This window comes from Musca domestica, unplaced genomic scaffold (assembly GCF_030504385.1).
Source record: "Musca domestica strain aabys unplaced genomic scaffold, Musca_domestica.polishedcontigs.V.1.1 238, whole genome shotgun sequence".
In the NCBI taxonomy this organism is placed as follows: Eukaryota; Metazoa; Arthropoda; class Insecta; order Diptera; family Muscidae; genus Musca; species Musca domestica.
Genome location: NW_026712271.1, coordinates 142895 through 157546, shown reverse-complemented (window position 1 = coordinate 157546; position 14652 = coordinate 142895). Strand labels below are relative to the sequence as shown.

The 14652-nt window shown below is 34.3% G+C and overlaps 1 protein-coding gene across 5 annotated transcripts in view; it reads right to left on the bottom strand.

Moving 5' to 3' along the window:
- LOC131802743 (small conductance calcium-activated potassium channel protein-like) overlaps positions 1-14652 on the bottom strand; it is a 262956-nt gene that overhangs the window by 142341 nt on the left and 105963 nt on the right. The window lies entirely within an intron of this gene.

The following is a 14652-nucleotide window of genomic DNA, read 5'->3' as shown; positions in this document are numbered from 1 at the left end:
AGACCTGCACAGACAATTTTCTGCCATAGGCTGTAGTATCCATTACGAACTTCAAATACAAAATGTGAAATAATTCCGGTAAATAATGTCGCTAAAATCATCAAAATACCGAATATCGGGAGGTTTCGTTATATGGGGGCTATACGAAGACATGTCAAATTTTCTGTTTTATGCTGTAGTATCTATTACGAACTTCAAATACTAAATTTGAAATAATTCCGGTACATTATGACGCTAAAATCATCAAAACACCGCATAGCTGGAGGTACCGTTATGTGAGAGCTATACGAAGACGTGGACCTACATGGTCCATTTTCAATACCAAAAGTCCTGCAGACATAATACACATAATCGACATAGAATTTTATTCTGATCAAGAATATATATACTTTGTGAGGTCTAAAATATATATTTCGAGGTGTTACAAACGGAATGACAAACTTAATACACCCTCCATACCATGGTGGAGGGTATAACAAGTTGAAAAGCAGCAGTCGGTTTTGTCGATAGATGTATATACTCAGACAATGTTCGTTTATTTAAATATATTTTGACTGCTGACCCTTATGGAGAGCTTCCGAAGGAGTGGATCAATATTTTCCATTTCATATTTAAGCTTAAATCTGATATAAATATTACAACGTTTGCAGATTTGGACCATATCGACCACTTCCTTCGCGTAATAATTTTTTGGATACCGGGATTTGCAAATTTAAAGAAAATCGAACATTCATTCCATGTTCACATCAGATCTCTGGTTAAGAGAAATATTTAGATGTACCAAGTATAAAAATAACCGTTGATTTTTTTCGGCAAATTATGGGAAAGGTGAATTTTTAAAATTATGAATATTTGTGGGTAAGATACCAGAAGGAGTGGGATGATATCTATCATCTTCACACTAGCTCTTATTTTAGTAGAAATATTCGAATTTGTGAAGTTTAGAATCAGAGTAGTATTTCACGTTTTTTGAGAATTTAAAATATTAACCTTTTGTGGGGGAGGTTTCAGAAGGTGTGGACCGATATATTTAATATTCACACCTAATTTTGTGTTGATAGAAATACTGAGATTTGTCGAGTTTTAAAGTAATCGTATGCTTATTTCGCGTTTTATGAACTTCATGGTTATTTAAAACGTTGACTTCTTATGGGGGATGTACCAGAAAGAGTTGCCAGTCATATGCGGTCTTCATACCAGATCTTGTGGTGGTGGAAATATTTAAGTGTGCGAAATTTTAGGACAATCAGACTTGACCATTTTCGCACCTGACTCGACATGACAAATATATTAGAAATATTTAGATGTTCGAAATTTGAAGGCAATCGAACTTGTCCCTTTTCGCATCTTTTCTATAAAACAATTAGGATTTGTAAAGTTTGAACAAAATTGGATTATTCTTTATTGTTTTATGAGATAAATTATTGTTGACCTTTTGTGGGTGAGACATAAGAGGGAGGAGACCGATATTGTCCATCTCCGAAATCGATGTGGGTTTGATAATAATGTTAGGAAGTACTAAAAATTTAGAAAAATGAGGAAATTTTTATTTGAATTGATAGTACAGTTTATGTAATTTATTTTTTGAAAATATGAATTTGTATTTGAAAATTTGAATTTTTTATGCAAATTTTGACAGGGACCAGGCCTCAAATGGTCTACTTACATTTCTGCTTATATCTCACGAATAAATGCTTAAATATGTCCAACAATAAGTCAATTGAATCGGAAGTTTTTGATGAACATTTTGAGGTGCTACTACATTATCATAATCTCATGATAGAGTGTAAAAATTTGTGAAAACTGTATTTGTTAAAAAAATTTTGTCAGTAGTGTTAGAAATCTTCAAGTTTTGCGAATGTCTTCCAATTGAAGACAGCTCTAAATTAGACAAACTTTGAAGTATTATGATTTTTGAAGGTCTTCAGGGTATAAAGAATGATTATAATTGCGGAAATCTTCTCCACGAAAAAATAATTGAAAAAATGTTTTAATAGTTTTAAAGGTGAAAATCGTTATGGAGAACGTAATCTCAGGACCAGGAGTAAGAGTACTAATAGATTTCGAGTATTTTGAAGGTTTTCATCTCATATTTAATCAGAATTAGCTCTAATTTGGCATTTCAGCATCTCATTGAAAACATTTCGGTAAAATTCGTTACAGAAAATCCCAATCGGTCCCATTCATAAAGGTCTGGACTGTTCAAAAATTTTGGTGGTCGGTCCACCATTCGTAAAACTCGCATATTACGGAACTTCTCGATTTCCGGTATTTTAAAGGTTTTTACCACGTTAATGGGTGCACTTGAGGTTCACATCAAGTCTTTACTATATCTCACTGGGTGCAAATTCTGCATATTTTTTGCAAAATTATAACGATCTCAAAATTAATAAAAGAGGTATTAATTTCATAAAAGTTCTAGGAACATCGGATTTGGTTGAAACTTCGAAAATCGTTATATTAACATCAGACTTAGATCAGATGTGAACATCGATAACCTTCTATGTGGAGAAGAAGGGAGCACATATTATCGATATTCACATCTGATCTAAGTCTGATGTTAATATAACGATTTTCGAAGTTTCATCCAAATCCGATGTTCCAAGCACTTTTTCAACATTTTGAAGAAGTATAGGCGATGTATTTTCTCCCTTTGCACCAAACTACGAGGAAAACGAGCTGTAACTTTTATCGACTGCTTCTTCTCCACAAAAGGTCAATATTTAAAACAGTAATAACTCTCAAAAACTTTGAAAATAATGTCTGATTTTCAACAAATATTAGTCCAATTATTCTGGGAGCTTTACCTCTAAAATAGTAGGATTCTCATTTCTTCCATAGTAATTTGTCATGTGCGAAAATGAAGAACAGCAATCCACGACTTTATGAAAAATTTATAAAATTGTAGCGATTTTCTGAAAATTTCCCAAATCTCAATATTTCTGATAATATAATATCCAACATTACAAACATATTTTTACATGAGTTAATTTTTCAAATTGTAGAGAATATAAAATATTCGGCCTTCCGAATTTAACTGCTTCTTGTTCTTGTTAAAAAACATTTGGGTTTTGAGTTTTAAAAGTTTGTGGGTGAGACACCAGAAAAAGTTGCGCGAAAAAACTAATTTTTGCAATAAATCTATTAGTGGTAGAAATTCGTGGTCATGGAGTTGGTATTATCGATTCGAACAACATAGCTGAAGCCGAATTTTACGTAGGAGTCAAAAAGAAAAAAAAAACAAGTTAAAAGCAGTAAGTTCGGCCGGGCCGAACTTTTAATACCACTTTTATTTATGGATCCACCATGAATTTTACGTAGGAGTCAAAAAGAAAAAAAAAACAAGTTAAAAGCAGTAAGTTCGGCCGGGCCGAACTTTTAATACCACTTTTATTTATGGCTCCACCATGTGGAACGAATTTGGAAGAATCAGTTAACAATTTGTTAAAACCTTACAAAATACCGAATATAGAGAGTAACCCTTATTTTTGAGTCTATACGAAGATGTGACCCTGCATAGGCAATTTTCTGTCACGAAATTTGATACAATTCCGGTGAAAAATGTCGCTAAAATCATTAAAACACCGAATAAAAGGAGCACCGATATATGGGGGCTATAGGGAGACCTGGACCTGCACAGACAATTTTCTGTCGTATGTTGTACAACCATTACGAATTTAAAATATGAAATTTGAAACAAATCCGGTAAATAATGTCGCTGAAATTAATAAAATATCGAATACAGGGAGGTACCGTTATGTGGGGGCTATACCTAAACGTGGACCTGTGTAGCCCATTTTCAATACAAAAAGTCTTGCAGATAAAACACAGATTTGAGTAAACTTTTATCAACCTACTATAATTCGTTACTAACGGAATGACTAAGTTAATATACCCTCTATACTATGTGGAAGGTCCAAAAATAATAATTACGATTTCGCATCTGTGTAGTAATATTTTTTATTCATTCATTTCCCCAATTGAAGTTTTGGCTTGTTCATGATTTAACCATTTTTGGAGATAGAGGATGAGAAGAAAATATTGGCTAGGATGATTGGTATTAAAAATGGGCTACATTGGTCCATGTTCAGGTATAATCCATATCGATAACTTCTGATTTTTATAATTTTTCAACAAATTAGCAGTAATATGGCGAGTCAGGCTCTCAAACATAATTAACGTAGACCTAACTAAAAATTCCAATTTCGGTCAATTATTTTTTATTGTTTCCATAAATTGGTTGTCGGGGATTCCACAGCCCTGTTAGAGATATATTGTGAAGTGTGAAGTTTTTGTCCATATTACTATGTTAAAAGAGTGTACCAAATCGGACATTCATTATTTGTGCAGATCTGACAGGCGGTCATCACTGCAACGACTCCAATTGTCTTAAAACTTTTTTCGACCCAAGAGACATCCATTGGCATGAAATCAAACTATGTTTCTAAATTTTTAATCCCAACATCAGACACATTAAATCTTCAAACGAAAAAAAAAATTAACATTTAATGCATGCTAAGATGTATGAGAACAACTTGAGTGAAAAATTCTAATTATTTTGCATAAAATTTATATAGCTAAGGCGCGGAGCAGAAGATGAAAAGAAAAGCCGTGGCTCACGGCTTATGTATTAAATCAGATACTATTTATTCCGAGAAAGATGTAAAACAAGTAATTTGAATTTCTGTTTTTTTTTTTTTCTTTGCCTTCTCAAAGATCGTGGATAAGAATATTCATGGAAGAAATATATATTTAACCATGGCAATTAAGCTACATGGTGGGAAGGCCAAGGTTGGCCGCCACACACCACAAAGAGACATTGTTTCGTAAATCAGTTTCTTAGGGAGTGGTGTTGGGTTAGTCGTTCCGGCTATGATATGTGTGTGAATTTGCTTTAAAAAATATTTTTTGGTATTTTTTTTTTAAGGAAAAGTTTTCTTTTTCATTATTTTTCAAAAATGTCCAGTAATTTTGTTGTGGTGAAAAAAATATGACACAGAGCCACCACAACCACAAAAATCTCCACTTTTTAGCTCTTCTCTTATTTTTCTTTTTTTATTTTTTTGATAGGGAGTTTTATGTTTTTTGCGTTGTTTGCTTTCGACAATCTGATGTGCGAAACGGGCATGGCGAAAGCACAAGAAGAAGAATGTGACGATGATGATGATTTTGTTGATGATGATGATTGTTAGAGAAATGCCCGGAGTTGGCTGAAATTTTTTGCGATTTTTTTTCGGGGGATTGCCTGATGTGAGTTCAGAACACACGCACTCGCTTTTACAAGGTAGATACAATTTTCGTTGTTGTTTTTCGTTATTTTTTTCTTCTTGTATTTGTTGTTGTCTTTCATTCGTATATTTCCTTGTATTTTGATGATATTATTCTTTGGGTTTTTTGTACATTCATTCGTTGGCCTTATCTTTGAAGTATTTTGTGCTGACTCTACTTTATATGGCTCCTGTTAGCCTTTTTTGTGATTCCATTGTTTTGTTGTTGTTGCTTTTGTTTTTCTTTCTTTTTATTTTAAAGGTAACATCATTGTTGGTTGGTAGGTTGTGGTTAGCCTTAACTTTGGGTTGATCAAAAAAACAGGTATAACTGAAGTGGTTTTAGGCCTTTGCCCGCCGCATAATTTATGAACTTGAAAACAAATTTACGCAAATGGTTTAGACTCAAAAGAGCTTTCTCGTTTAATTAACAAAATTCTTAAAACCAACTCTTTTTTCACTTGGAAATTTCAAATTTCCAAACCCATTACAGAATTCGAAAAACACTCACTTTAGCCACTCACGATGCCGACAGTGTGATGATAACGCCACGATTGCAATTAAGACAATGACAAGAATTTTCATTCACAATAGCCAACTACACAGGCTTCGTTTTCGAATTCCGACCATTCAAATACTGAAGCATTAAATTTTAATGGCATTTGTATTTAGAGATTTGCCTTTGGAATGGCTGTAGTTTCCGGAACTCAGGGTTTCGGTTTGAGATAGATTATTCAATTCAATTTTCTCACTTTATTTGCCTTTTTTTCTTCTTTTAATTTTTGATTTTTTTTTAATTTAATTTTTTTTTTAAATAATTTTCTTCTAGATTATTTTGTTTTACTGCGTTTTACGTTACTTCTCGTTTCACGTCAATCAGGGGTGTAAACACTATACAGACTGAAAGCGACCATATACAACCACAATCCGAGTAGCTTATCACAAGCACAAAATTTGATTGTTGGCAGAAAATGAAATTGAAACAGTGAAGCATACTTTAAGGCTCACATCGACATTGTGGTGTGCTGCATAGTTGTGAGCGGTGTGTGCGTGTGTGTGAGTATGGAAAATGTATGTACGTGTCTCCCAGAGACAAACAGAGACAACTTTTAGGGTTGCTGTGTGTAATATTAAAATATATTGATGGGAAAGTTGAGGACAATTGGTAGAGATGAAAACCCTGAGAAAATGACCAAAGCGATTTCGCGGTGGACAAATATTGTTGTTTCTTCCATGTTGAATTGTTATACCCTGCACCATAGTATAGAGGGTATATTAATTTTGTCATTCTGTTTGTAACACCCGAAATATACATTTTAGACCTACAAAGTATATATATTCTTGATCAGCATAAAATTCTATGTCGATTTAGCGATGTCCGTCCGTCTGTAGAAGTCACTCTAGCTTCCGCACGAAATGAAGTAGGTTCATAAAATTTCAGTTAAATGTATATTATGTCTACAGGACTTTTGGTATTGAAAATGGATAATGTAGTTCCACGTCTTCGTATAGTCCCCATATAACGGTACCTTCCGATATTCGGTATTTTGATGATTTTAGCGACATTATTTAACGGAATTTTTTCAAAATTGGTATTTGAAGTTCGTAATGGATACGGCAGCCTATGACAGAAAATTGTCTGTGAAGGTCCACTCCTTCGTATAGCCCCCATCTGTCCCAGATATTCGGTATTTTTATGATTGTAGCGACATTATTCAAAGGAATTGTTTCAAATTTGGCATTTAAAGTTCGTAATGGATATTAAAACCTATGGCAGAAAATTGTCTGTGCAGGTCCAAAAAGTGCTGACATCTGAAATATGGTATAAGGGTCGCTGTTCATGTGTAGCCCGGTAGAGTAGTTTTGAATATGCGTACTATTGTACGAAGACTAGTAAATGGTACCAAATTTGGAATTGAGTGAAGGTACAGGGCTAGAGTCCTCAAATTTGATATTGAGGTATATATAATTGAGATATGTAGTTCGATAAGTACTAAATAGTAAAAATGTGTACTATATTTATACGAAAGTACTGTATGGTACTTAATTTATTGGGCGAAGGGAAAGGGCTGGCATTCTCAAATTTGATATAAAGATCTCTATTGGTATCTGGAATTTAGATATGAAGGTGGTTTTGGAAATGTGTACTATAATTGTAGGAAAAGTACTAAATATTAGGTCTTGGGCGACGGAATAGAGCTGAAATTTTATACAAATTTCTCTGGTTGAGATATGGATGTGGTTTTGGAAGATTTTACTGTAATTGTACGAAAATTAATAAATGGTACTAAATTTGAAATTGAGTGAAGGGATAGGGCTGGAATCCTCAAAATTGAAATTGAGGGCTATAAAAAGTACTAAATTGTACAAAATTTGGTACAATTTGGTATAAGGTGAACAGATAGTGCTTGAAATCTGAAATTTGGTGTTAGGATCGCTGTTCATGTGTAGACTGGACATATGCAGGCGGTTACGGAAATGCGTACTACAATTGTACGAAAAATACTGAATGGTACCAAATTTTGTATTGGGTGAAGTAATAGGGCTGTAATCTTCAAATGTGATATTAAGGCTCCTTTTGGCATCCGAAATTCAGATATGGAGGTGGTTTCTAAAATTCACTGTTGGTGTCTGAGGATATGGAGCCCAAAAATACGTCAAATCTAATCGCGATCGGATATGGTTCCCATTTATATATTCATCCGATATTAGGTTTATTGTGCACTAAATGGCTAATATCAGCCCAGATGGACTGAATTTTGGCAATTTGGTGAAAATCGGTTCAGATATAGCCACAGATCCCATATATATGCCTTATCCGATTTGGTGTTTAAGTCCCTCACATGCGTAATATGAACTCCATAACAATAATCTTTGGTACCAGATATTACAGCTGAGAATTAAGAATTTTGTCAAGATCTGTACAGATTTGCATATAGCTCCCATATATATCTTTATCCGAGTTACAGTGTTTTCTGCACGAAATGGCCAATATCAGCCCAAATGGACTGAATTTTGGCATTTCCGACTAAATTCATCCTAAAAACAAGTACCTCAAAATTTGATGAAAATCGGTTCAGACACAGCCATGGATCTCATATATATGCTTTATCCGATTTGGTGTTTAAGTCCCTCACATGCGTAATATGAACTCCATAACACTAATCTTTGGTACCAGATATTACAGCTGAGAATTAAGAATTTTGTTCATATTTGGATATATCTCACATAAATATCTTTATCCGATTTCATGTTTTTTGTGCACTAAATGGCTAATATCAGCCCAAATGGACTGAATTTTGGCAATTCCGACGGAATTCTGCTTAAAAGTAAGTGCTTAAAATTTAGGTAAAAACCGGTTCCAATATAGCTATGGTTGCCATAAATATGTTTCATCCGATTTGGTGATATTTGATACCGGACATCATATACAGCTCGAAAATACCTCTGTCAAATTTTATCGAGATCGGTTAAGATTTTTATACAGCTTTGATATACATCTTCAACCGATTTAACGGTTATTACTCACCATTTATGCAATCTCTGCCCAAACTGAGTAGATTTTTTCATATTCAACGAAATTTTACCATTTGGTGAAAAGCGGTTCTGTATATCTATTGCTCCATTAATATAATTCTTATCGAATTTATAGTATGCACCATAAAGCAATCTTATTTTGTTCGTAGTTGATATAATCTACTTCATTTAAATTCCCAATATTTACGGGAGCTCTACTAAATACGCATAGTGGTGTAGGGTATCATATAGTAGGCCCCACCTGACTTTCGACCTTTTCTTGCTGGTTTTTTCTATACCTAAATACATATAGATTATAAATTTAAATAAAAAATAAATCCAGTCATTTTCCCATTTGGATTCTTCTTAACCAAAAAAAGAAATAAAATAAAATAAAATAAATTAATATCAATTTCCCCACTCTCCAAGGTAAATTTGTGCATTCGACAACCCTATTGACAACATTTTATTCAAATGTTAAAACTCACACAATAATCCAAGCATCTTCTCACCCATACACAGTGGAACAAAAACACCGCTTAGCTGGCGAGAGACTACAACTTGATACTACTAACCTGGTCTCTCACAGAGATAGACAACTTTCACTCTCGTTGAGGCCAGCACTCAATGAAATGCTTTCTCTCACGGCCTATAACTTTCTCTCTCTGTGTGTGTCTCTTTAATTTTTTGGCTCTCTGCTCATGGAGTATCCTTGCCGTTTTTCGGTTCGTTGTCTGTGTGTCACGTTTTGATTGTCCTGACTAGTGGTGGCAATGGCGGTGCTGCTGCTAGCAAACAGGAAAAACTTACTGTCTGTCTCCCTGTTTGAAGTCTGTCTACCTAGCAGCGCTTGTGTTTTTATCGCAACTTTTCTTTGCTTTCCTGTTTGCCTTTGCTCATTTTTGGGGGCTGTTGTTGTTGTAGTTGTCGCTGTGCCTCAGTTTCTGGTGGCGCGTAGTTAAATCGAATTCCACTTCAAAATTTACTCGTTTTTCTGTTGTGTGTGGATTATCATGTTTGTTGATATTCCAATTTGACAGCTAGCAAAGAGAAACAAATTAGTGCAGGCCCTCGTTTAACTGACGACACGAAGACTGGCTAGAGCTTTGCAGCAATGGCAAAACCAGCCACTAGCCACTCTACAATTCCGTTTGCCTGCAAATAAGACAGACCCACCGACAGACCGACTGCTGGGTTGCTTGATATCCTTAACATGATGATGGTTATCATGATTCGTAGTCATCGTAGTCTTCGTCGTCGTCATTACAATTGTTGTTGTTGTTTTTGTTAGTTTAGTTTTCTGTTTTTGCTCCCCCTGTTTTTGTTCTGTTTGTCTTTGACTTAGTCGGTCACGATTTGATGTGGGGGCTAACACGTTTTCTATTTGTGTTTCATTTCCACTTCGTTTGATGTTCGATTACTCCCAGGTCCTTTAACCAGTTCCACCAAATATATACATATATATTTATACATAGATATATGTATGTGAATTTATGTATGTATGGCATTAAAAACAAATGTTACCAACCGAAAAAAGGGAAAATATATATTTTTCTTTTATTTTCTAACTTCATTATGTGCCATAAAAGACATCTGACATAGAATAATTGACGTCATAACACGGATTTTTTTTCTTGAGGGGGGATTAACGAAATGATCAGTGTTAAGAATATCCATATGAAATGTAGGTGTAGGTCATATGAAGAATGACCTGTTTTGAAAATAAGTGGATTGAGTTTCAAAATTAGATTCAAAAAGATTCGAATGATATTTGAAGTTTTCTTTTAGCAAATCGAAATCGAAATTAATTTGGTCTAAGAAAACTTCTATGAAAAAGAAGAGTTTTTAGAAAAATAATATTTTTTTTTCATTTCAAATTTTTGCAGAAAAAGAATCCAGCCACAGGTATTCTTTGAAGCAGGGGCTGCCATAAGAGCAGATATTCAACTCTTTAAAAAAATAATTGCAGGTCTGCCATAAAAGAAAACCACCCACCTCTCTGAAAATTGTTTAAAAGAAGAGTCAGGGGATTTCTATGAGAGAGTTATCTATGGCTATCTCCTATTCTCTGGAAGAAGGCCGGAAAATAAATTATGAGCAACAGATTCAGGTTTTTTTATGAAAGGACTTCATGTCCATCAAGTTTTGATGAAGGAGACCTGAAGATCTTCGAGGTTTAAAAAAGCTTTACAGACCTTCAATTCTGAATACTGTTACCTATTTTTAAATTCCCTTTTATTTTCTGGGAAAAAATACCGTCATGTTTTTACTTCCTAAAATTAAAGTATTCTACGAAAGAAGAAATCATGTCGTCTTCTATGAAAATAACTTTTATAAGAAATTCTCCACCTCTGGTCTATGACATTTCTACCTTTTCGAGATTTGTTTCTTTAACATTAATGTTAACATTTGGCATTCAAAAAATATTTCAATGGGAAAGATCTATATGTGCCCTCTATTGATTTTTTTAATGAAGAAATCTTTACTCTTGAAATCCAAGAGAAACACTAGTATTGTATTTTTTTTTTTTACAAAGGAAACACATTTTTCGCAAAGAACACATATGGTCTTATGAGATTATTTCTTCAGAGAACTCTTATAAAAAGCAGAAGCTGGGAGTGTTTTTTTTAATAAACAAATTCTTGATCTCTTGGGAGTTCTTTCTATAGCACGAAAAAAATTCTTCTGGCCTTATATAAGCTTACATAAAAACTCTCTCGAATTCGATTAAAGAATGATACTTTGGAGTATAGCTTTTTATTTTTTTTAATAAAAAAACCCTTCAAGATTTCTATAGCCCGAAAAAAATGTTCCTGGCTCACATAAAAACTTACTCAAATTCGAGTAAAGAATGAAACTTGCTCGATTTCGAGCGGGAAAACTTTTGGGAGTAGCGAAAAAAATTGAGCAAACTATATTTTGGATGACGCTCGAGCCAGGTACGCTCATTTTAGAGTGGGGACAAAATTCGAAAGAAATTAAGCACACATTCTACTCTAGCCGAGCACTTAGTTATTTTGAATATTGTCGCAACGTTGTTGTATTCGTATGCATAATGTTGTTGCTTTTGTATACAAAAATCCTCTTTTTGATTGATCTCTTACTCTATTTCGAGTGCTTCGACTCCCTCTCTAATTTTGGCAAACTGGAGTGACTCGGGAGCACTCCCACATAAAACAATAGAGAGAAGAGTAAAAAATAAAAAATCCAATCTTAGAGCCGTCGCGCAAGTTTCACTCACGAGTGATTTCCACTCTTTGCCATTTTTATACCCTGTACCACATAGTGGTAACCGTATCATGTCTTTGTGCCTTTGTTTGTAAGATGGAGAAGGAAGCGAGGCAGATTCATAGTTACTTTTGAGGATTTTCATAGAATCACTTTGTGAGTCGTTTTATGCATGTCAGTCCGTCGATCCATCTATTTTTGTGAACAAAAAAATGCAGTTCACATTTATTATCCGATTGAGATGGCCTTTTCCAAGCAATATTTGTTTAGCCCAAGGACGAACTGTATTAAAATAGTTAATATTCGGATCAAATTTAGATAAACATATATATATTCAGCCGATTTCGGGTTAATTGCGCACCAAATGGCCAATAACACAATCCCTCACATGCGTAGTATGCACTTCACAACAATAATCTTTGGTATCTGATTTCTGATTCTGCTCAGAAAAAAGTGCTAAAAATTTTGTCAATATCGGTTCAGATTTGGATATAGCTACCCTATATATCTTTTTCCGAATTCAAGTTTATTGTGCACCAAATGGCTAATATCAGCACAAATGAACTGAATTTTGGCAATTTCGACGGAATTCAGTCTAGAAGCAAGTACTTCATATTTGGTGAAAATCGGTTCAGGTATAGCTATAGCTCACATATATATGTTTCATCCGATTCTGGGTTTTAAGTCCCTCACATGCGTAATGTCCACTCCACAACAATACTCTTTGGTACCAGATATCACAAAAAAGGGTTGATATCAAAAAGATATCAAAAAAAAAAAAAAAAAAAATGTTGTCAAGATCGGTTCAGATTTTGAAATGGCTCCCATATACATTTTTACCCAAAATTTTTCAAAATTTGATATTTTCCTGATACTTTTTCAGATTTTCTACATTGGCTATGTCCAACAACGGCTTCGCAATTCCAAGTTTTTCTAAACTTAATACTCTTCTTAGGTAAGCGGCCGGTGCTTGAGATTTTCCCAACCGGCCACTGAACATATTCCGATTGTCTGGGTTAAAAAAACAATATCCCTGGATCCAAGAAAGATAATAATACATATTGTAGAATTTTGGGAAGGTTATAGTGTCAAAAAGCCTTTTTCGAACTTTGGGAGGTATTTTAAAAATCCGGGTCCAAAAAATCGTTAATGATGTTTTGACTTGTTGAATAGGTATTTTCATTAGGTTATGAGAGATAGAAGCATTTAAAATTGTTACCCATTATGGGTGGAGGGTTGTAGAAGGGGTAGGGCGATATATATTATTTTCATGCCAGATATTGTATTTATAAAAATATTGCGATGTGTGAAATCTGAAGAGAATGAGTCGAATGCTTATTTCGCATGAAAGAGAGAGAGAGAGTCATAATTATTTGAAATTTTGACCCCCTGTGGGGGGAATTACCAAAAGGAGTAAGCTGATTTATTCTATCTCTACACCCGATTTTCTGTTACTAATGATATTGGGATGTGTGAAATTTGAAAACAATCTGACTCTTTTTTCACATTTTATAAGAGATACAGTTATTTTAAATGTTGACCCTTTGTGTGGAAGGTACTTGATTGAGTGGGTTGATTTTGTCAATTATCACACCTGAGCTAGCATTTACAAAATTATTTGGATTTACGAAGTTTGCACAAAATTTAATGACCTTTTCTCTTTCTATCAGTAAATAATTTTCTTTGAAATTTTTGACCTTTTCTGGGGAAGTGGTCCGATGTGGACGCATATACGCATCCGATTGAAGTTTGACAATAATATTACGATGTACCAATTTTGGGCCAAATCGGATACTTCCTTCGAAAGTTATCGTGCGCACCACCAGTAAGAAGGACGGACGGACATCACTAGATCGACTCCTAATCTGCCGAAACGGATTTGGTCCAAAGATTATTATTTTGATAAGACACGTTTTACCCTCTGAGGGTACATAAAAGTATCAGTATGGAATATTGGGTCCACTTCCATTTTTCCCAATGAAACCGGTTAGCAAAAAGACTTCAAAATGCCGCAAGGTCAATGATACCAGTTTCCTGTTATAGTGGTTGTTTTCTATTGCGTCTTCTAAATACCAAATCAAAAAAAAACATTATTTGGAGGTACCGCTATTAGCCTGGAGGTAGTGCTATTAGCCTATTCCGCCACAAAAGACAGAACCCGTTACAAACTCCGTATATACCAAAATATACCAAAAATCATCAGAATACCGAATATCGGGAAGTACTAGGGGCAAAACGTAGAGTCCGAACTCTAAGTACTGAATTTAAAGCAATTATAACCACTGTAATTATAACTGAATTATTTCAGAAATCATGGCCGGTTTGAACAGAAACTGGCGTTAGTTATGAGAATTGCAGTGCCAGTACAACTTCCATTTTTACTAGTTTCACTTGACGAAATAAAGGAGGTTCGATGGAAATATTCATATATTTTAAGTTTTACAGTTGATGTTATTGAAAATCGATGGGTAACACTCGTTATCCCTGTCAAAAAAAAAAAAAAATCAAGCCATTAAGAAATGATTTCAAAAGGGACCATTTAGATGATTTTATTCCCTATACAGAAAATTAGAATCGACATAAAGACATTGATCGTGGTTTCCATTTCAAACCCAGCTTAAGTACATTGTCCCCAATACCA